Genomic DNA, 25,108 nt, shown 5'->3' with positions numbered 1-25,108 from the left:
GAGTCAGCAAGAGTTGAGTTTAAATCTCTCAGTGAGATCCTGGGGCAGTAACTGTACAATGGGAGTGAAGGGATGGGGGTCTCTGAGGTTCCTTCCAGTTCTGAAATCTATGATCTCATAAACAGGATGGCACAGTCCAGGTATATCCTGCTTTATGAACATGTTTAATACAAGTATAAATGCCATAGAATTATGGCATGGATAGTAGAGGTTTGTGGTCTATCTTTTGGCATTTAATTGTAGAACCACTAATAATGAAGATAGAGTCTGGTAGATTTGGATTAATGTTCCTCATCTGTTCCCTGGTGGGTGGGTGGGTGACCCTGGAAATGTTTCTTGCCCACTCAAGATCCCCAACCAATTTCACAACATTGTTCAACTCTTTATGACCCTATGTAGGGTTTTCTTTTTTCTGGCAAAGATACTGTAGTGGATTACTGTTTCCTTCTGCAGTGGATCAAGGCAAACAGAGGTTAAGTGACTTACTTACTTATTTACTTACCCAGGTTCACTTACCCAGGTGGTAGGTCTCTGAGGCAGGATTTGAACTCAGGTCTTCCTTACTCCACACCCAGCACTCTGAGTCACTTAACTGCTCTTCTGCAAGATTGTAAATTGAAAAAAGTAGGTGCCAGTCTGCACTGGCAAAGGAAATTTCCTCACCAAGAATTCTCGATATCAGTGAAGTCATAAATCTGAACACCTCCCCCAAAATAAATAATGGGCTCCCTTCTCTCATTTCATCTAGTTGGTTTGGGGGGAGAATATTTACCCAGGACTCCTTCTCCAGTAATCCTAGAGGAAAATGCCTACCTTCTTACCTTTCTTCTCATTTAATTTCCATTTATTTATAGCTTTGAAGTTTGAACTGTGACCCACTGTTTCACAGACCTCCACAGACCCACTTCTCTCTCTTACTTTTTATTTCTTTCGCAGCTTGTCTTAATCAGAACCAAAACACCGAGGGGTTGATTAACATTTTCTTCATTCAGCAATACCTAAGGAAACACAAGGAAAGGAATCATATATATATATATATATATATATATATATATATATATATATATATATATATATATATAATGTATATACATATACATATATATATATGGGGTTTATTCAAGAATCCCTAATCAAACCATGTTTTATGTTCTCCTTTTGGCTATTCCCCCAAACTTATAAGCCTCAGCAACAAGACAAATATCTATGACTTTTGTAGATGTTTCTCCCTTTTTCAAATGAATAATATCTTTCCTATACTCTAGAAAAAGAAGGCCGTTATTATAGATGAGGGAAACCAGGCTGCTTAGTGTGGGGACACTTCTGGATTGGACCCTGTGGTCTGAGGACAGTAAAGTGACTAGGGCTTTCCACGACAGGGGCATTAGCCATCCAGGTAAATCTCACAGGTTAATTATATAAGAACAGGTCATCATTATTCCCAAATAATTATTAGGTTTTAAATCCACATATGCTGGTTCTCAACTGGAGAATATTTTTAACTGCGGAATCCACTGGCCTTTCCTGTCTCTCTCCTTCTGTTTACTCTAAAATTAACATTAATCAACATTTGGCTTAAAACACACTCTCCCCCCACCTTAAAATTACAATAAGTTTCCTGTTCTTTTTTTTTTTTTTGAAAGGTGACCTAAAACCCTCTAGCTTCCCCTCCCTCCCTTGGCCTCCTGGTTTGAATTGGGCTTGGCACTTACAGTGCAGACCTAAATTGGGTCTTATGTTCTGTGGGCTCACAAAATGTAAAGCCTGTCTACTCTATACTATCTGATCAAAGGAGCTCAGATCTTCACTGCCCTGACTTGTAGGAACATTCCACCAATGAATCTGAGAAGGGCTATATTTAGTGACTGTTATGGGAAAGCTATATGGAGAAAAAAAAAAGCAATAATATTGCTGTTCTTACCACTTAGAGACCACCAAAATAGTTGTAAGCATGGACAGAGAGAGACTTGGATAGCTACTCACTAAAGTTTTTAAAGATCACATTGAAACACTCAACTTATATGCCAAGAAAACCATTCTTGGTTTTCTGGAACTAGATCCACTGATCATGATTAGGGAATATCTCAAAATACTAGTAGAAAAGTTTTCTTGCTCAGAATCCCAGACCTAAAAGTAAAACAGGAGAAACTGAGGAACTAGTCTTAAGAGCACATCACAGTTAAAGTGATAAACAGGAAAGTGGGGGGGAGGGATTTGGATATCAGAGGAACTAGTTACAGATCTCAGTTCTTCCACTTACTGACTGTATGACCTTAGTTAAGTCACTAAACCTTTCTAGTCTCAGTTTCATCATCTAAAAAAATGAAGGGGTTTATTGTTCAATTACATCCCTTCTAGCTTTTAATGTTAAAGAATGACTTTTGACTAAATGAATGACTATTTCAGCTGTATTCCCACAGATCACCATGCCTGCAAATCCATTCAAGAAATCAACATTCACTAAAGGAAAAGCCAGGTGAGGTTCCCTTGGTCCTCTTGGAGAGGAAATTCCTGATGTGGGTGTTTGATGATGGTGGCTCTGGAGGTGCCACTCTTCTCTCTGAGTCAGTCTCCTGCTGACTCAGCCACCTCCCCCCATCCCTTACCTCCACCTTTTGACATGGGGAGGGGGTGACCAAGCTGTCACAGGTTCCAAATGTCAGATGAAACATTAAAAAAAATACCCTAGTGTTGAACACTTAAGGTCACAACCAACAATGCTCTGGTGAAGCTGGCACCTTTCACATCAGGGGCAGCTAAGACAGCAGAGATGTTGTATTTGAAATCAGAAAAACCTGAGTTGGAATCCTACTTGAGTTATTTACTCCTTGTTAAGTATTTAATCTCTATCAGCCTCAGTTTCCTTATCTGTAAAATGATTTTAATAATAACCCCTATCTTGCTGGTAGTTCCAAGAATTTCTCTGCTGTGATTATCTAAATTTCTCCATAGGGACTCTTATCCTGGCATGATCTAACCAGAAAGAGTTACAGTTTTTAAAGGGTGAGTATTGATTTTGAAGTAACTAAAATTGGTTGCCCAACAGAAGAGAAAACAAATTTTTAAGCCTAAGCTAATAATAAAGTCATCAAAGGAGATCAAATATGAAAAGTTTTATAAACCTTAAAACTAAGAAAGTTCATCAATATTAGCTATTATTATTGTTGGTTTTGTTATTATTTTTAGTTATCCTAATGATTAAAATGAGCCTTTTCAATAATATATGTTCTGACAAAGTCAACACTCTGAAGTTTGGCATGGCTCTCTATAAAAAAAAAAAAGGGGGACAGAGATCAGGTCATGTTTGGAAAAAATCTCTGACTTCCCTGGACCAAATGAGTTTGAGAAATCTACAACATTAGTTTGATTTTCTCCTCTGTTCCTTTGTTCCAAGACAAGAATGTGGCTGATTGAGGTCCAGGAGTGGGCTCCAGGAGTGAGCTTGTGCCAGTCATGATGTTGGTTTAGGTTTCAGACTCCTTGTTTGAAGCAGGCTATTTCAGGCTCCTAATCTTGAAGTAGGCCATTTTCCAACTGAGCATTTGAAAATTTGATCATTAATAAATAAAAGGTCTGGGTAAAGAATCATTTGGGTTATGGAGACTCCAACTTGGCAACTCTTCCTCCTCAGGAATAAATGCCCTCCACCCAGAATCTGAGCTACCTGGTGCAATAAAGAAGGATTTAATAACACCCACCCACCTAGGTTTTCCCTCACCTCTTCTCTTTCTAAAATCACACCCTTTTCTCTTACCTAATCAGACAGCCTATGGAAAGCTTCCCACAAATAGCTTAGCAACACCCTCCTTGCAATCTGGCTCACATTCAAAAAGGGAGAAAACAAGTTCCAACTTGTCTTCTGTTCCATTAAAATATAGAGTAGTACTAACAGTTGGCAGTAATTTCTTGACCTGTTCAAGAAGAATGTCAACTAAGTTAAGCCATATGATGTGCTAAAAAAGGACACACCTGGAAGTTGGGTTCCTGGGTTCTAGTTCTGGCTTTGTCACTTACCCCCCAGGAGATTTGAGACTAGTCCTTTAACCTCTCTCTGAGGCTTGGATTCTTCATCTGCTATATAGAGGCTGTGGGTTTAAAGCTAGAAGTAAACTTAGGTATCATCTAGTACAGGGGTTCTTAACTTGGGACCAACAAACCCCAAGGAGATCCACTGATGGATTTAAAGGGGATCCATGAATTTCTATGAGAAAAAAAATCTTAATTTTCATTAATCTTCAACTAAAATTTAGTATTTTCTCCAATTATGAATTGTTTTAAAAAGTATTATAAGAAATCTAAGGGATTCATCACATTCATATGGCAGACTCATATAGACAGTGTTTAAGAATCCTTGATTTAGGATAATTTCTTATTCTATAGAAGGGGGAAATAGACAGTGAGAGCTTAAATTCCATCTCCAATGCTCACTACCTGTATATCTTTAGACAAATCATTTAATACTTGGATTTCAGTTTCTACAACTGTCAAATGAGAAGATTAGATTGGATAATGTCTCAGATCTGCTCTAGATCTCCAGTCCTAGGAGATGAATGATCGATCCCAAATCACCTAGATTGTAAGTGACAAAACTTATTAGAATATGTCTTCTGATTCCATATCCCCACTCTTGATATTATACCAAACTGAGAAGATGGCAGCTATACCCCCGGTCTCATGAAGTTTTTGTGAGGTTTAAAGAATTCAAATGATAAGGAACCCATAGAAATGAACAGTGAGACTTGAAAGGATTGATTTGTCCAAAGTCATAGTTAACAGCAGAGACAACATTCAAACTCAGGTCTTTTGGTTCTAAATTCAGTGCACTATCCTCCAATGAAAGTATTTTGAAACCTACAAATCCCTCTACAAACATATAGTAATATTATTTTTATTACTTGTGATTCATTTTCTATTCATTTTCCACCTTCTTCTACCTGTAATAGAGAACTATTTCTTTTTCTTTTAGCTGTCACTAAGTACTGGGATGATGTGAAAAACCCTAGGAGTTCCACTGCCATAAACTGGTAATGTCCTCTCTGTTTAGATGTTGAAGAGAGAATTCTGGTTTATTCTGAAAGGACATTGGGAAAACTGAAGCCAGAATTCCCAGAGCCAAAAAAAACATTCTTTTAAAACTTGCCTCCTGGGCCAGTCAAAGATGCCAACCAAGTTGGTCCAGCCCAGACCCAGATGAGTCACAAAGTTTAGTGAATCCATAATCTTTCTCTTGCTTCCCCTCGATCTTTGCCAAACAGACCCTCCATCCAGTTACTGCTCTTCTTCCATGCCCTGATGAGCTCAACTGCCCCAAAAGAAGCACAACAGTGGAAGAAGGAGTTGAATCTGCAATGGTCACCATCATGCTTAATAATAACAATTACATAATTATATTTTTTCTATATAATAATATGTAATTACCCAGTAATTACTATTAAGCATTGCTGTGGTGACCACTGAGGTTCCAAAACCCTTTAATTACTGTTATCGCTGATAATTAAGGCATGCATCTTTCTCTATCTAACACTGTTTCTGTCTGTAACAAGTATGGTTCTTAGGGGGGATGGGAGGGAGAGGAGTGGGGAGAGGCAGTACCCATGGGGCTAGTCACTTTTTATTCTATTCTCATGATGTGGTAGGGAAGGGCCAAACTAAAAAGTGTGGCATCTCCAAGGAATGCCTAACACACACACACACACACACACACACACACACACACACACACACACACACACACACACTGACTCACTATACTGTCTTTGGCACAAACCATTTAATTCCTTGAGATCCTGCTTTGCTTCAAATGTAAGTAATAAGCAGAATACTAAAGAAAACACGGTATGGGGCAGTTTGTTATCAATTGTACTTGAAGGAAAATCACTACATAAAATTATTTGGAATAAAAAGCACAAACTTTTTTTTTTTGAAATTGCATCTAGGGGCGGCTAGGTGGCATAACGGATAAAGCACTGGCCTTGGAGTCAGGAGTACCTGGGTTCAAAGCCGGTCTCAGACACTTAATAATTACCTAGCTGTGTGGCCTTGGGCAAGCCACTTAACCCCATTTGCCTTGCAAAAAAAAAAACCTAAAAAAAAAATTGCATCTGGATACTAAGGTGAGGGTACGAGAGAGAGAGAGAGAGAGAGAGATGAAATTAAACCCCAACCATTTCTATTTGCTTTGTTTTCCAAGTTTCAGATATTTGGGGGTTTATTGTTGTTCATTCGTTTCAGTTATATCTGATTCTTTTTTGACCCCATTTGGGATTTTCTTGGCAAAAACAATAAAGTGGTTTGCCCTTTTGATCAGAAATTCTCTCTTGTTGTTTCCAGACAACACTGGCATCATGAAAATGCCTTTATGGCACAAAGCAAGTCAGAAATAGATAGCCTTTCTTTATTTCATCTGCCTTTGGTCTCAAATACCCACCTGTACGTATATCATGAGAAAGTTGAGTGGGCTGAAGAAATCAGTTTTTTTTACTGTATTGTATTCTAAGAGGATTTACCTTCCCACTAAATGCTTCATAAGATTTAAATAGAAGACAGTTTCTTTTCCTCATAATCATATATTGCTTCTACAAATCAGTGATCTCATCAGCATGGATACTCCTTCCACCAAAACAAATTGCAAATCCTTGTCTCCTTTTAGTCTATGCTCCTAATTTAGCCCCATTTGCTATGGCTGCAAACTGTCCCTATAGGACAACTGAGGTGCCAAGCTTCAGGGTGGCTAGGGTGAGTAGGGTATTCTTCCAATGAAAGGAATACATTGGCCTGGAGAAGACCTTTCCTACTTGGAAGGTTCTAGAGTTTCCTTTTCTCCTACCCAGCCTAGCTCATCTCCATGTCCTGATGAGTCAACAAAGGACTTTAATTTAATTCATAACATCAATTCTGAAAAGCATTGTTCTCATGATGATTAAACCAAAGCGCTGGTCCTGTCATTCTCCAATACTCTGGCTTCTCACCAAAGAAGAGAAGAATTCATCATGGCATGTCAGAAGCAGATATAAAATAGCAGTTTTCAAGACTGAGGTAGTTCTGTTCCCATTTTTCAAAAAAATAAAAAATAAAAGGACTACATAAGCCCAAAATATAACTGATGACAAATACATGAACACTATGTGTGGGAATAACTCCTACTTCATGTCAAATGATTAATGGTAAGAGAATTCTTATTTTCTTTCATGTGCTCCACATACTCATGCCATCCTGTTCTCTGGTGGCAAAAGAAGATGCCAACCAGTGTCCTACAGAAGTGACTGCAGCTGGTTGGGCAACTTTACAGGAGTATCAAAGGAGAACCATGACTACAACAGCCACCTCCCATTTTTCAGTAGCCACACCCCATGCCCAACTGGAACTTGGCTTGTTTAAATCCTCTAAGAGCATTCTGGAGAGGAAAATTCCCCACCCTCTCTCCCACCCCATCCCTGTCCTTCCTTCATTCAGAACTAGAAACTGGGGCAGATCTAACTCTAACATGAGTGAGACTCACTCATGTATGTATGACCAGAATAACTTACTTTTTTGTGATTTAGTCTTTAATTAGAGAGAATATAGGAACAAAAGAGTTGCCAATACTGGAGCAGATGTAAAGATCCTGGGTGAAGTAGAACTTGATCATTATAACCCTAAGAGATAGCTCTCCCTCCTTCCTTGAATGATCATATCTACTCCCTGTTTTCATAATACACAGGATTCCCAGTTCATTTGTGAACACAAGCTTTCCCACTCAAGAATAAATTTTGCATAGGCATAGAACTCATCCCTTTGCCTAGCAAGGTTCCTGAAGGTGCTGCTAGACTGTTATGCTGGACATGTCTAAAAGGTATAAGGTAGCTAGAATTTGAGGAGTTTTCTCCTCATACATGTTTTGAGAGATCCTAGTGGTTTCTATATGGGACCTCCAACACATTCTTCTCTAATAGTCTGAGTTAGAAGTAGAGAGAATTAGCCTTGCTCAAGGTAACTGAGTAAGTTGCTAGCAGAGGTGAAGAATCTCCCCCACAACCAGGGCTGTGTTGGAACCATGTTGAACCAGATCCTGGTTCACAATTGAGAACTCAGCTGTGAAAATTTCACTGTGAATACTTCAGATATTGGCAAATCTACAAATTGAGTTTGGTTGTCTAGAGTTAAGAAAGAAAATGTTAATAATTCAGATTAAACCCAAGCATGTAGCACATATATCCCCCTCTCCCCCTGGAGCAGGTTGTTAACATTTACTATGTTAAAGTAAAATTAAGTAGCACACTACTACTTACAACCCTAAACCCCAGGGGCTCCCAATATCAGCCTTCAGCACAAATGGGTTAATATTATCTAAAAAACTTGCAAGGTTTTTCCATTGGTTAACACATTGGGATGAAGTTCCTCACCCTCACCTTCAAGTTCCATCACAAGGTCTCCCTGGGTGTCTTACTTTTCTATCTTTTTTTCTATTGAACACATCATTCTCCATCCCTTCCTTCATTGATAACTCTTCATAAGGAACTCATGTCCAATTAACTTGTTTCTAGCACAGCTTTAGGCACAAGTACTTTCAAAAGATGAAGATGATGGTCATTTCATAGTCTCTCAGAAGCCCCAGGTACTCAGGATTCTGAAATTTATCCACACGACTGTGCCGTTTTATTTATTTTTGGTTCTTGTACATCCTCTAGTAGGAAAGAACTGACAGTGGTTTCAACTGGCAATACATCAGTTCCACCTCAAGGAAATCAACAGGGAAGGAGTAATGGGACAGAACAGTTCTCATATTAAACAGTGAGCTATTCAAAGCAGGACAGATGTGGAAAATAAGCCCAGATGAGACAAATTCATTAAAGTGAAATTATCTATTCAACACCTTGATATCTGAGTAGACTGATGTTTCAAAATTATTGTAATTATGATCCTGGGGATAAAGAGAGCCAAACTTTAGTGAGAAGACTTGAAAAAAAAATTAAAAATTCTAGTACTACCCTGTGAGATGAAAATAATGAGCTGGTCACAGATCCCCAGGATATCAGCAATTGCTCTAAATCCTTCTTGATGAGGAATCTGTGACTCTGAACTCCACATTAATTCAAATGCAAATCATATCTCTTCCCCCTGAGGATCATTATTCCTGATTCGGCAAGCAATTTAATAGGAAATCTGCAGGTGCTTCACAGAATTTAAACTAGAGAAGTTGCTTTGGCCCGAATTTGGAGCATAAATGCCCACAAAGATATGAATGCTGGGAAGGAAAGTCCAGTGACCTGTATCCAAAGCATCTTCATTTCTGTAGACTTTTCATGGGTGATTCTCTTGTAAAGCACTAAATCCCATTTGAAGAGGGCATAAGGATCAGTAGAGACCAGGAAATGATTCCTTAACTTTGTACCTGTTAATTGCTTCAACTTTTCATCTTGTTTTTCATTAAAGTTATCAAGGATAGTCCATGATCAGGAGACTCCATCAGTGCCATCATGAAGATAGGGACTAAGGTACCTAATGTATAATATCTAGGACCAGCGAAGAAGGAGAAATAATCTCAAGGTAAGGTCAACAATGGATGGATGGAAAAGGAAATGCAAGAATAGTGATGAGTGGAATGAAAAAAAGTGGGAAAAGAAAACACAAGAACATAGAAGAAATAGACCAAATTAGTTTTCCTCATTTGCTTCCCTTTAAAGAAAGGAAATGTAATGTTTATACAAGCCCTTATAACCCAGGCACCAAATAGGAAGGACTTGGATTCTCATATGACATTTGTCATTCTCAAGTAACCAAATTTAGTTGGTTTCTAAGTCTTGGGACTTTCTACTTAGAGTGAGACTTCAGAATAATTCTTCTGGCAAAGCAATCAGGAGAGCTGATTATGGTGGGCCCATGAACATTAATGCCTTAACTTTTGTTGCCAGGTCTACACAGGCACACAATTAAGCCAACAGGTATGTTATTTTTACTACAAGAGCTTTGTTATTTCATTAATGTGATCACACCCTCTTCCAACAAGATGTAAACCCCTCCATACCTTCACAGATAGTTGCCAAGAAATTAACAATTTCCTCTTTGTGAAGCTGCTTTGGATGACTTTGTGTACCTTAATTGTGTTCATGGAAAAGCTAAGTTCCTTAGGGGTAGGAATGATTTTTTTCCCCTATCTTTGTATCCCCAGCACCTAACAGAATGTTTGTACACAATATTAAATACCCAATAAATACATCATGAATTGAATTGAATTTAATAGACTATATAGATGTAAGGAACATGATGCTATCAGTCCTTGATCTTTGGGCTACCACAATAATCAAGAGATGGTCATAAAAAGGGTTAGTAAAAGTAATTTTAACAAATAAAACTAAAACAGGAAATACCACTAAATAAAATATAAAGAAAGGATTATGAGAGACTCTCTGGCTCAAGACATTAGCAATGACATGCAAGTCTATCGATATGGCAAACTTTGCTGCTAGACTATTTTTTTAAATTGCCACAGCCACCCCAACTTTCAGTTTGCTGCATTACTTGATTCTTCTTTTCACGAAAGAGTGCTCTGTAATATGCAATGCTGTTTGATATCATTTTCTCCACAGTATAACTTCTTTCAAAAGTAGAGTCAACAAGCTCTATTGGCTTCCTATCATATCTAGGACCAAATACAGAATCTTCTGTTGGACATTAGAAGTTCTTTATAATTTCATACCCATATGTCTCTCTCTCTCTCTCTCTCTCTCTCTCTCTCTCTCTCTGTCTGTCTGTCTTTCGATCTCTGTCTCTGTCTCTGCCTCTCTCTTTTTGTCTTTAGGTCTCTGTCTCTCTGTCTCTCATCTCTCTCTCTGTCTCTCTCTGTCTGTCTCTGTCTGTCTCTGTCTGTCTCTGTCTCTCTCTGTCTGTCTCTGTCTGTCTCTGTCTCTGTCTCTGTCTCTCTCTCTCTCTCTCTCTCTCTCTCTCTCTCTCTCTCTCTCTCTCTCTCTCTCTCTCTAACCATACCTTGGAGATATTACAGGTTCATCCAGACTGCCACAATAAAGCAAATATTTTGCAATAAATCAAGTCACATGAATTTTTTTGGTTCCTCAGTGCATATAAAAGTTATGTTTGCCCTATTTTTATAGTCTATTAAGTTTATAATAGTATTAGATATCTTAACTAAAAATATTTTATTGTTAAAAATGCCAACCATCATCTGAGCCTTTAACAAGTTATAATCTTTTTGCTGGTGGGGGATCTTGCCTTGATATTGATGACTCCTGACTGATTAGGGTAATGATTATGAAGGTTAGGGTGGCTGTGGCAATTTCTTAGAATAAGACAACAATGAAGTTTGCTCTCAGTGATCGCAAATTTATAAAAGCTGTCTTTTGTAATTCTAAATGATTATATATCATGGCAGCACAATCCCAGAAGAATTAAAACTACAAATAATGCAAAAGGCAATGGATAGACTCATGGAGGGAGAAAACAAACTGAGGCAAATCACAACCAATATTGTATATATAAGAATTCAAATAAATGCCACTATTGAGAACAAAAGGCAGTGCCAGGTAATGTTTTGGGGGGTTTTTTTTGCAAGGCATAGGGGTTAAGTGGCTTGTCCAAGGCCACACAGCTAGGTAATTATTAAGTGTTTGAGGTCACATTTGAACTCAGGTCCTCCTGACTCCAGGTCCAGTGCTCTATCCACTGCGCCACCTAGCCACCCCTACCAGGTAACATTTTATGGCACAAAAGACCTGGATTCATTTCCAAGTCAGACACAGACTGACTGTGTGAGCTGAACAAAGTCAAAAAATTCCTTGGGTCCTCCTACACAATTTTCTCCAAGTGCATCAGCACAGTAGCAGATCTGTCTTGGAAGATACTGGATCTTTCCTGAGATCTCCCTTTACACATGAAATCACAGGTCTGATTCAAATTTCTTAAGGGAATAGGGCAAAGGAATTCAAAGAGATGATTTCCTACAAGGACATTCTCATGGTATTGAACAAGATTAGAAAAATATCTCCATTGCTTTGGGAAGACAATGAAAATTTTAGGTAGAACATGGATTTAGAGTTACACAGACCATAAAAGCACAATGGGGTTGTGATCTCTATATATAGGTTGATAGAATTCCCACACTAAGAAGTCATATTTCTCCAACCAATCAGCAAAGTATGACCTCTTATATCCTGGACCATATTAGTAATAACTCAGAGTTAATTATTAGTAATTACTCAGAGTAACTGTAACTCAATTACAGATGGCCAGTATGTAATATGGCTCACTCAGTTATTTTAGGGAAAATAGCATTTTTAGAGTACCTGTACAATAAATATGATTCATTGCATTTTTTCAATTATCTTGTCTTTGCAAAAAGATTAGACTTTCATCATAATTGCATAAATCAATTATAATGTGATTAAATTCCATATGAGCTAGAACAAAAACAAATACAAAAAGGTCACAAAAAAGAAATATTTATAAAACTCATTTTTGCTTTTATTTAAGAAAAATAGGGAAATATAATGATGACTATAAAGAGCATTTTTCTCCTTTCAAGATTATCCATGCCTAAGGTAAGATTTCTCCTTCAATATTTATTTATTGAATTACAAAAAGTTTTCAAATGCATAAAAAATAAACAGAGATCACTGCTTAGATATATCTTCATTTGTCAGGGAAACATCCCAAATGGTAGATAATATTCTCATTAGCCATCTGGCAACATACATTCATTCAGTCCAGCTGGGCCTTTAATTTATAAGATGGGGATACATTAGTCAATAGAGCACCTGTCGATTTTTTTTTTTGAAGCTTCAAGTCTTATTCTTCACAAAGAAATTACTTTCTTGAGCCAGGTTTCCTTTTTTCTACCTATCTCCACCCCAGACACTATTGCCTCAGTCTCAAATGGAATACATTGGCCTTTCATCCAATACAACTTTTATTGGGTCACCCAAATATATAAAGTTTACTTCCCTCTTTCTACAGTCTTAGAAGTCCTTCAAAGATGTCAAAAGACTTACTTAAAACTGATATCAGTGAAGTTGTGCTGTTTTAACATTTGTATTTCCAAAAGTTATGCCAGTAGACCACAAAATTTAGTAGATTCAGTCAGATGGAAAATACTTTGTGTTGGATAGGTGATAAATTATCACCAAATTGAGCCTAAATTAAGAGAGACATCACCCAAAGTTGACCACAACCTAAAGAAGCTTGTTTTTATTGTTTTGCTTTTATCCCCACCCCCAAACATTCAAAATCCTCTTTAAAGTGAAAAGTGTTATAATCTCTACTGGCAGAAGGCTGCCCCTTACTGATAAATCATATATCTTTGAAGAAATATAAGTATTAACAAGGTGGCTTAGGCAGAATATCTACTTAAATAGAAATAACTCTACCTTATTGACTCTGAAAACCACACATTAACATTATTCATATTGTATTGTATTTTCATTTATTTTGTTAAACATTGCTTGTTCTGGTTTCACTCAGTTGCACCCCCACCCACAAGACTGATACTTCTATTTTAGAGGAGAGCATCATTGACCTGAATTCAAAGTTGGCTTCAGACATTTGCTTGCTATGTGACCCTGGATAAAGTAACTTAACCTTTCTCAGTATCTGTATCCTAACATGGAGATGATACTATTAACATGAACTTCACAGAATTGTAATGAAAATAAAAATGAGATAATATATGCAAAAAACTTTGTGAACCTCCAATATAAATGTTAGCTATATGATTGTGTCTATAGATGTACATGACCAATTAAAATGGGACTAAAGGATTTGATCTAACCAGCTCACTTGAAGTTCACTATAATGAGTAAGGATGTAGAATGAGGCATAGTGGATCAAATGAGTAAAATGTCACCCAACTTGAAGTAAAACAAAAACAAATTTACATTTAATACTTACCTGCACTTGTTAGCAATTGGTGAAAGTTGTTGAACTTCATTTTCCTCATTTGTAAATGAGGATCATACTATTTACCCATTCCATCGGTTTGTTGATTGAATCAAAATAGATAACATACATGGGCACTTCAAGTCACCAAGATCTAGTAAGACAAGAAAAAATAATATTGTCATATGATCAAGGAATATATAAGCTAGGAGGGATGTTCCTTAAAGGTTAACAAGTCTCATTACCTCACTTTATTGATCAGGAAACTAAAGCCTAATGAAATTATGTATCGTATCATGGAGTCACAAAGAGCTGGGTTCAAACTCTATTAGACACCTGCCAATAGTAATAGTGTGACTGAATCTCAATTTTACAAAAATAAAGACAATGACATCCAATGCACTTACTTCCCAGGGTTATGCAAAATACTTTGTAAACCTTCAAGTATGATGTCAGTTATTGTTATCATCTTCATCAGTTAGGGATTGGCTAAAACCCCTTTGGGCTTGGATCTCCAGTTTTAAAAAGCATTACTCTTTACCACAGAAGTATTAAACATGGTTGCAGGCAGCATTGGTCTGCAGCAGGAACCAGATTAAAATGTAATTAGGGAATATTTAACAAAATAAGTAAAAATACAATAAGATATATTATATTACAATAGATAATGTTCACATGTGGTTTTTCTAAGTCAAGATGTTAGACAAGGATGTACAGTCTGGTAGCCCCTGTTTCTATTAAGTATCACTGTTTGTGTGTCTGTGTGTGTTTACATATGTATGTATGTATGTATGTATGTATGTATGTATGTATTATCAGGGTTTTCTGACTTCAGGTTTAGCACTCAACCATTTTAGTCCAGTCCAATTCTTGTGACTTCATTTTGGTGTTTTCTTGACAAAGAAATGAGTGGTCTGTCATTTTCTTTTCCAGCTCATTTTACAGATGCAGAACCAAGGCAAATGGGGTAATTTTTATAATCTATCTATCTATCTATATACGTATATATGTATATATGTGTGTGTTACATATATAATATCTCAATGGATTCACCACAAATCATTTACATGAGTGTTTTTGTACATGAGTGTTTTGTTTATGACAATCAATTAATCAAACCACCTAGTCTCATTTTTATCCATGAATGTGCATAAAAATAATATCTAGTAGGCCCTGCCAAATTTTAATATAACCTTAGCCACTTACTGGCCATGTGACCCTAGGCAAGTTATATAACTTTTGTGTTCCTCAGTTTCCTAATCTGTAAAATGAGGGTAATAATAGAATTTTCTTACTAGGTTTGTATTTACATATACAATATTTATAAAGGTCTTTAAAAATCTAAGAACATTGTATAAATTCCAGGAATGGATTATTCCAATGATGAACCTGAACCACTAGTCAGGCCTGACCTATGACAGCTGACTATAACATAATAAGAAAACTGGAAGTCTGTGAACATATTAATATCTGTAAATTATAAGGCTAAACCATTGCCCTAATGTTCTATCTTAAATTTATGTCTTCTATCAGAGGTTAGTGATTATATATTGGGTATACATATATATATATATTTTTTATTACATACATACATATAATAATTTCTCCTGGGCAAGTTCAAGAATTGAAACTGATTAAAACCAAAAGACATCTGAATTTGGCACCATTTTCTATTTTATTCAAGTAATAAAATGTAAACCCATATTTAAAGTATCCATTCAACATCAGAATATGTTGATAATTTGAATCTGCTGGTGCCTGCAATTATACTGTAAATGTTAATGGAAGAGGTCTTTTCCAATAGAAATAAAGCAAGTAGTGTCACTGGTCAGACTGAACACTGCCTTCTTTTCTCATTTTACATACTTTCTTCTTTCTTTTGTTAAAGAGAAATTTGTCGTTCCATTTCATTGAAAATTGTTTTTCTTATAAACCAGAATATTCTCAACAATTCCCCTCCCACCACACTATTCTGTGATAATATTTGGTCCTCAGGGAGACACGTGAGGTCTTTCAGAGCACCAGGGTCTGACTGTTGTTACTTTTGTAGGGGGTATGTCTTCTGAATAGATTTGACCCCAGCTTTCTCTGAAGGGAGTTTTTCAATACCTGCTGGTAGTGAGATCCAGTATAGCATTATTTGTCCCCTTTTCTTGGGATGCCTGGTGCCTAGAAGAAAAGGAAACCAAATTGTTCAATCAAACTAAGGACAAAAGAAATGAGGGAGCCAGGGAAGAAAAATAAGAAGAGAAGAAATAAGGAGGAAGAAAAGGAGGGAAGGAAGAGATGGAAAGGATAAACGTGGTCAAAGATGGAGGGGAAATAACATGGCTATGGCTATATCCTCCCCAAGACCAAAGTGGAGTACAATAGTAATATTAAACTCAAATCAAAATAGAGCTCCATGGGAGGAATACTGACTTAGAAAAAACACAAATTAACAATATCTATGTTGTACTATATTTTGTCAAGCATTCCCCAATTATATTTTATTCTGCTCCTGCCAAACTTGGAAGAGTTTGACATCACTGAAGCATGCAATGATATTTCTCTAGAGTATATTAGTTGCTAATTGTGAAAGTTCCTTCCTTTCCCGCTAAGACTGATCATGATACCTCAAGACCTAATGGCACCTTACTGAGTTATTTCTATGAATGACTGAGCTATTCTTCTATAATCCCTTCTGATCACAGTAGGAAACAGAGAAGTTTGTGAATACGTGAACTCCTTGCCTGTGGGTACAAAGGGTACTTTCCTGTGGGTACAAAGGTAACATGAAGGGTTAGAGGAGATGGAACTCCATCGTGAAAAGCAAAGGGAGATGGAACTTCATCAAGGAGGCTAGCGGGAGATGGAACTTATTCATGAAGGGTTGAGGAAGATAGGACTCCATCATGAAGAGTAGAGGAAAGTGGAAATCTATCATGGTAGGTAGAGGAGACTTGGATGACAGGAAAGGAAAATAAAAGTGAAGATACAATTTATATTAGCTATAGTTTGATATTTCTTTATATTGTCATACTTTTTCTAATCTAAGTTAATGGTGTACAGAAGAGGTTTAAGTGATTTTGAAAGGGTATTTCTACATAGGATAGTCTAATCGATAGAGATTGAGCCAAGAATAATTGAAATTGAGCTCCAAGTCCAGGCTCCAGGAGGAACAGGAAAGCAACTTTCTGGATACTGATTTTTTACAGACCAAGCATTTCACTGCTGAAGAAATCAGAGATCTAGAGCCCTAGATTCAGAGTCAGGAGAGGCCTGAATTTGAATTCTGCTTCTGATACTACCTAGTTGAACCTGAGCAAAGTCACTTGACTTCTCTAACACCTATCACATCATGTCCTCCAACTGCCCACTCAGGTCATCTTGTTGTCATCTCTTCCAGTGTTATGGACTACACCTACCTCCTGTGTTATAGTTCAACACTTTCTCTAGGAACCATAAGTAAATCAATATTAAAATTGCTTCTGAAAATTCTAAGACCACCAACTTTCAAAAAAATCATGTAAAGAATGTAACAGTCTTTAAGGAAATCTAACATCTCAGTCAGGAAGAAGTGGTCCAGCACTTGGAGGTTAGCCTCAGCTCTTGTCCTACCTAAGATACTTTTTTAGTTTTCCTTTGATTTATAATGAGACATACCCAGAATTGTCTTTATATTCTTGTCATTTGATAGTTCAGCCTATGATATGGCCACTATATGATAATCTAGTAGAATGATGTCTGAATTTGGCACCATATTCTCTTCTGCCTGGAATATACTCAGAGCAAATTATTGCCTTTCCCACTTAGATTATAAATGACATGAGATCAGGACCATTTTTGCTGCCCTTTCTTTTACCCCCAGAGCTTAAAACACTGTCTGGCAGAGTAACCATTTTTGTAATATCTGTTGACTTGACTTGCAGTCCACTCCAATCTTTTCTTAATTTGGTCTCACTCTTCTTCACCTGTTTTTACTGGTTTAGATGGTCTTGATCCAGCTTCTCATCCTGTTTACTGAATCTAGGGTGTGATGCAAATTATAAGCCATGACTCCCATTTTCTGATATCTTCACTTACAGCACTTCTTTTGGACTCTCCTTTGCATGACCCTTGGCTTCATATGTTGATGAGCCACCATTTGCCTCTCTGTTTCTGACATGGTTGCGTAGCAACCTCCCCACCCTGCTCAATAAACAATTACTGTACCTCCTCTCTGCTGGCCTTGGCTGTAATCATGATTGGAGTGACTCCAACAGACTGGATACAACAGGTGGCTCCTCTCGGCTGCTACCACCAACCCATGCCTGATCTCTGAGGTGCCCTGGCTTGTATAGATTAGCAATGACTTTGGCATAAATAAAATCCTATGAACCCTATATTTACATAAAACAGAGATTGGATTATTCCAAAAGGATTTGATTGGCAACTAAAGCAATAAAGTAAAATACATCAACTGAGAGGCGGGTAGAATAAATAAATCTCAGAACCTGAAAATCGTATTCTCAAATATGCCTATCTTTTCCTAATTGCTCCTGATTCTGACCAATAAAGAGGAAATAGAGTTAGGGAAATACAAATGGTGAGAATCTTAGAAAGTTATGATCATGCCATCTTAGCATACAAATGGAAGAGATACAGATGGAAAGGTCTATTAGAAAGAGTTTTAATATTTGACATAGAATCAGGAGATCCCTGACTTTCAATCCTACTTCTAACACAAACTTGTTAAATGACCCTAGGAAAGTCATTTTATCTTTATGAGACCAAGAAAATCATACTTCATATGCCATCCAGCTATCTGCCCCAGTAATCTTCTTGCCATCTGGCCTGACACCATATACCATAATGACTTTTCATCTCTTACCCTGGGAAACATGATCTAAGCAACAGTATCATTGTTTCTGGAAATGGCTCTAGAGCTTTCCTAATAAAAACCATTATTATTATTATTACTAACATTTATATAACTCATTTTAGTTTTGTAAAGTGTTTTACAAATATTATCTCATTTGATTCTCAAAACAACCCTATGAGGTAGGTTCTATTATTCCTTTATAAATGAGGAAATGGAAGCAAACAGAGGCTAAATAATTTGTTCAACATCACAGAGTGAAAAAGTATTTGAACAAAATTTGAACTCAGATCTTTCTGTTGCCAAGTTGAATGTTCTATTCACCATACTACTTAGCTGATTCTACCCATCGTTTCTGTGATTTCTCATTTCTAAACACTCTCCATGTATGTTGACCCCTCCCATTAGAATACAAGTTCTTTGAGGTCAGAAACTATCCCATTTTTCTATTTATATTCCCAGAATTTAACCAGTGATTGGCACATTAGTAAACATTTAATTAGCAATTAGTAAACACTTAATTAGCAATCTTTTATTTCATATGTCTTAATATCCTCATTTGTAAAATAAAGATGATGATAATACATATAGTTCCATCCTCAGAGAGTATGAGAATCCAACGAGGTAGTAGATATTTTAAAACACTTTGTAAGTTTTAAAATATTATATGTTGATGATGATTAGGAAGTATAGGAGAGAAGGAGTGGGAGCATATCTGCTTTAATGAAATCTTGGGCGCAAATGAATGTTTCATTTTTATATCTCCACACTTGGACATAATTGTCATTAAAATTAAATCAAATTTAAAGAGTTAAGAGAGAGCATATAGGATCCCGTGGTTTGTGTTTAAAAAAGGGAAGTTGACTCCAGAGAAATGGGAAGCTTTCAGTAATAAATTTCTGGTAATGTCACAAGTGACTTTGAGAATGAAGAGAGATAGAGGGGAAGAAATCTCAAAAAAATAAAGGCGGATACTTCGCTTGTCAGCAAACAAATTTTAAAATGAAATAAAATTATTGTTGTTATTGACTCTCTCAGTTGTATTTGAGGCTTCATGACCCTATGTGCACACCAAGCACTTCTATCCTCCACTATTTCTCAAAGTCTGTACAAATTCATGTTCAATATGTCCATGATACTATCTATTCATCTCATCCTCTGCTGTTCCCATTTTCCTTCTGCTTTCAATCTTTCCCAACATCAGGGTCTTTTTTTTTTAATGAGTTCCTTCTTGTCATTATATGGAAAAAAATATTTAAGCTTCAATACTTGACCTTCCTATGAAAAACTTGAATTAATTTCTCTAAGTATTGGAAATAGAATTAGATTCAATTTAATTGGATAAACTTTTCTTAAGTACCTATAGTATGTAGAGAATTGTTCAAAGATCTGGGAACAAACAAAATTTAGAAACAAGGTCAATAGAAGTAGGAACAGAAGTTATATTTTCAGCAAAACATAATACAGACCTCCTGGACAGAACGAGGAAAAGTATGTGGAATTAAGGCAACAGATCACAGACTTGGGATGGTAGGAGAGTTATAATGGGAACTGTAATTATCTGAACTTTTTGTACCCAAACAGAGCAGCAGCAAACAGTTTCTAGATTTATTATATTGAAAGAGACATATTTGGGATCCAACTCTCACCAAAGAGGAATTAATTACTGAAAAGGAAAGGGTGATGGTCTTAGGGAAAAATAACTATTCCATCATAAAATTTGTGATACAGAAAACATCAGAGTGATATGCACCCAAGATTTTATGAAAAAGGATTTCCAAGGGTTCGGAGAAAAGATAGCTTCTGTAGGATCCTATGCACTAAATTTTTCAAGGGCATCAACTCAGGAAGCATGAGAGATTCTCAAGAATAAAATTCTGAAGGCAGAAAGAAGCAATTCCTCTGAAGAAGGGGGACTGCTTCTTAAAGAGGTTGATGTGGATACATAGAGAACTCATTAAAGAACATAGTTTTTAAGAAAACATGGACAAAATTGAAAGCAAGAACAAGAGGCAAGAGTGTGACACAATCCTGTAAAAATAATAGAGTACCAAAGTTTCAAATGTGCTGACAATGGTGAAGAAAACTAAGCTGTTTCTGTTCTAATTTATTTGGGGGAAAGAGAAAGATTTAAGAAAAGAAGAGAAAATGATAAGCAACAAAAGCTATTTTTGTTCAATTTTTATATTGCTTCTATTTCCTTAAGCTAGGAAGGAAAAAACAAAACTAGTTAACAGGTAATAAATATCCATAATAAGAGGATAAAAGAGAAAAATTATGTCTCTCTAAGGAGTTCAAATCACCAGACTTGAAATCTATAAGCACTTACCATGTATTAGGCATGAACTATACTTTAAGATTTTGAAGAAAATGTCAAATGTGATACACTATTAGAGATATCTGAAAAACCCTTGGGATATTGGGGGGTGGGGAGGAGAGAACAGAAAGGGTTAGGAGGGTAGATCCTGAAAAGATTTTGGAAAAAGTGGTTTACAAAAGTAGCTCTCTTACCACATACAAATATTACATATAAAGATTCCCCAAAATCAGAGAGGGTTCTAAGCTGTTCCCACCCTTATTGTTAGGTTCTTTAACTCCCAAACCACAGATCAGAATGGCCCTGTGATTTCCCCCAGAATAAATTTTTGGCAAATAATTTTGGTAATAAATTCAGAGTTAACCCCTTGGAACTCTCCCCCTCTCTGGAAGCATCGCCCCTGCTTAATGTGAGAGGAGACAATTTACCATATTTCCCCATGTATAAGATGAACCCTGTTTTGAAAATTCTGGAATCTAAAAACTGGGAGCATTTTAGACAGTGTTGTAGTTTTTTTTACTACATTTCCCGCGTTTTTGTGCATGCTATCTTTACGCTCATTGTTCCACATTTGTTACTGGTATATTAGGTTACATATTGCCATGTTCTACCCAAAATGACTCAGAAAAGATTTTCTTACAGTGCTGGGTTAATATCAATATTGAGTTTATTGTCAAGTCATTTAATTAATGTGGTTTTATAGATGTAACAGAAGACAAGTCAATATAGGAAGACAATAATTTGTCACCAAACACAGATGAAGACAAGCTAATGGGAGTTTTGATAGTGATGAGTTGTTATATGAAGTCTATGAGGAATAAAACTTGAGTTCAATAACTTTATGTAATACTTCTTTTTCAAATTTTGGGCCCCCAAATTAGGTGTAACTTATATATGGGGAAATACTTAGATCCTCACACTCTGACTCCTCACCTCTCCTACCCACCCCTCCCCTCAAGGGTGGGCCAAGGCAACACTATGACCTACAGATATTGGAATTTTAGGCAGTACCTTGGGGTATGGCCTAAATATAAATTGATCCCAATCAACAAGGGAATTCCAAGTCTTAATATAGCACTGGAGGAATCAGTTATCTAAAAAGAGGAATGAAAAGAAAGGTGAGGAAGACAACTAATTTCCATATTTTTTTTATTTTTTGCAAGACAGTGGGGTTAAATGACTTGCCAAAGGGCACACAGCTAAATAAGTATTAAGTATCTGAGATCACATTTGAACTCAGGTCCTGCTAAGCTCTATCCACTGCACAACCTAACTGCCCACAAAGAGTTCTAATTTCAAAAGACTTAATAAACCTTTCCCCCAAAGAAGTATTATGGAAGACAGTCTCCTGATGAATCCATGATTCTGGGACCCAGTCTGAGAAGTAAAGAAAGTAAATTTCAGAGTGGACTACTGAGTTCAGAAAAATAAGAATCGGTAAGATGAATAGACCCTACCACAGTGACCAATTGAAAGGTCCCTGAAGCAATATTCATAACGGTCACCTTTCAACTTTCCATGGCAAAAGACACGATGACAGAGTAGAGGAAGCAGTACAGCTGAGCTTTCCCAACATTACCCCTCCCCCAGACAACTATAAAATAATATTTCAAGACAAGTTCTGAAGTAATACAGCAAACAAAAGATCAGGTTAAGACATTTTTTTTCCAGCCCAAGACAACTTAGGAAATCAAAAGGAGGGATACTGTATGCTTGGCTAAAGGTAATGTGGCAACAATATCAGCAGTGGGCATTGAAGGAAATGAAAGTAGCAGCTTTCAAGTCAGAAATGGTAATAAGATGGAGCAGCTGGTCAGAAAGAGATTACAAAGGAGGCTGGACACTGGACACAGAAGCAGGTATTATTTGGCAACTTCATTGCCTATAGTCACTTTGGAGATCACAGTTTTCAGGTAATTCCCTTCAAAATAGGAGGGGAAAGGGATAAAGAAAGAGGGGGGATAAGAGGAAGGTGGCTTAAAGGAGACAATGGTCAGAAGGAAAACAGACTTTTGAAAAGGTTAGGATAAAAGAGTAAAAAGGTTCAGTTGCAAGGGATTAGGACTCAGATGATCAATAGTGCTTATGACCATAAGGGAACTTGAGTCCTTCTTTGGTAAGGAGCAGAGTGCAGAACTGACCACCATTCTCCCCATATTACATCACCTTAAAGTACTGAAACTTTCCAAACTCCCAAAATTAGCTCTGAAAACAAGCAGTGCAAAAAAATCTGAGACTTGGGAGAATGTCCCACCCTACCCCAACTATAGGACCAGCACCCAACATTATCATAAAGTTCAAAGTCAAGAAATAGGATGGAGAGATGAACAAACAACATACAGAAAAACAATTCATCAATCAAGGGTGACAGGGAAGAGCTAGATACAAATGAAGTAAAAAATAATATCAAAACAGCTATAAGTGAAACTTCAAAGGAAAAAATGTGAATTAGACAGAAGTTCAACAAGAATTTCTTGAAGAGCAAAAAAAAAAATTACTTCAAAAATCACATAAAGGGACAACTAGGTGATGGATAGAGCACCAGCCTTGGAGTCAGGAGGACCCTGGAGTCAAATCCCACCTCAGACACTTCATAATTACCTAGCTGTGTGACCATTGCCTTGCAAAACTAAAAAAAGTGATAAAAAAAATCACACAAGAGTGATAGAGGGTAAAAATATTTTTAAAAATGAAAACAATGGAAGAAAATTGTAAAAAGACCACAGTTTAGTAAAAGAAACTAAAAAAACTACTGAAAAATAGCACTTTGAAAAACAGAATTGGACAAGTGGCAAAAAGTACAAAACTTCACTGATGAAAATAATTTCTTTAAAAGCGGAATTGATCAAATAGAAAAAGAGGTACAAAAGCTCAATGAAGAAAATAATTCCTTATAAATTAGAATTGGACAAGTGGAAGCCAGTAGCTCCATGAGTTATCAAGAAACAGTAACAAAGTTGAAGGAATGAAAAAGTAGAAGAAAATATGAAATATCTCATCAGAAAAACAACTGAACTGGAAAAGAGAATGAAGAGAGAAACTTAAGAATTATTAGATATGAGCAGAGCCAAGATGGTGGCACGTGCACAGGCTTTCCCAAGAGCTGTCTTCCAAAATATTCCAAAAATATTAAAATTATGATTCTAACTAAATTTTTAGAGAAAGATCCCACAGAAAGATCCAGTGAGGCAATTCTCCAGTCCAACATAACCTGGAAGATTGTGAGAAGCCTTTTTTCCATGGGGTTAGAGGGGGTGGCAGCACAACCAGGATTATTGGGCAGGAGTGAAGGAGTTCCAGCAATCCAGAAACAGCTCTCGGGGTGCCTGGGTCCCTGAGTCCCTGAGTCCCTGGAAGCTCCTGACAGCAGAAGCAGTTTCCTGACCTGCCAACCCAGGGAACACCAAGCACAACTTGGATGAACAATGGGGAAAGCTCTGCAAGAGCAGGCACAAAGCCTAGGCCAATGTTGCCCTCCTCAAAGCAGCCACAGCCCTCAGTGCAGCCCAGATCCCAGGAAACAGAAGCAGGCCTACAGAACAGCCTAGCAGGGAGCCACCCAGCAGGGAGCTGCCCAGTAGCAGCTCCCAGAGAGTTGAGCCCACAGAAGGTAAGGGGGTCAAAGGAGACTGTCAGAGGTCTCTCCTCTGTCCCTGGGAAAGGGCTATGGTGTTTTGTCCATATTTAGATCCTGGTCCCAGTCTGGGGCCCCACACTGCCATGGCAGGGCAGGGACCCTCCTCACAGCTCCAGGGCAAAGGGGTATGCTTGTGGTCATTCACAGACCAAAGCAGCAGGCCAGGAGAGCAGACCTTGAAGGATCTGAGGTTATGGGGGGGGTCCCAATCATACTCAAAAACTTGGGAAGCACCCCAAAATCAGGGCACAGGCTAGGGAAATGAGTAAATAGAAAAAAAGGAACCTGACCATAGGCAATTACTTTGGTCCCATGGAGGATCAAAACACACATTCAGAAGATGACAAAGTCCAAGCTTCTGCATCTAAAGACCCCAAGAAAAATAGGAGTTGGGCTCAGGCTATGGTAGAGCTCAAAAAAGATTTTGACAATAAAGCAAGGAAAGTAGAGG

General features: G+C 37.2%; 1 long non-coding RNA gene across 1 annotated transcript in view; it reads right to left on the bottom strand.

The window, feature by feature from the left end:
- Positions 1-640: 640 nt before the first annotated feature.
- The window catches only part of LOC141488901 (uncharacterized), a 35,863-nt gene continuing 11,395 nt past the window's right edge, over positions 641-25,108 (bottom strand). Inside the window, exons 2-4 of the long non-coding RNA XR_012468842.1 lie at positions 15,973-16,032; positions 13,876-14,017; positions 641-998 (exon numbers count right to left, since the gene is read on the bottom strand). This is a non-coding gene — a long non-coding RNA (uncharacterized LOC141488901). The remainder of the gene's footprint in view (positions 999-13,875; positions 14,018-15,972; positions 16,033-25,108) is intronic.

Source organism: Macrotis lagotis, chromosome 1 (assembly GCF_037893015.1).
Source record: "Macrotis lagotis isolate mMagLag1 chromosome 1, bilby.v1.9.chrom.fasta, whole genome shotgun sequence".
Classification (NCBI taxonomy): Eukaryota; Metazoa; Chordata; class Mammalia; order Peramelemorphia; family Peramelidae; genus Macrotis; species Macrotis lagotis.
Note: the sequence above shows the minus strand (reverse complement) of the source record. Positions and strands in the feature narration are given on the sequence as shown.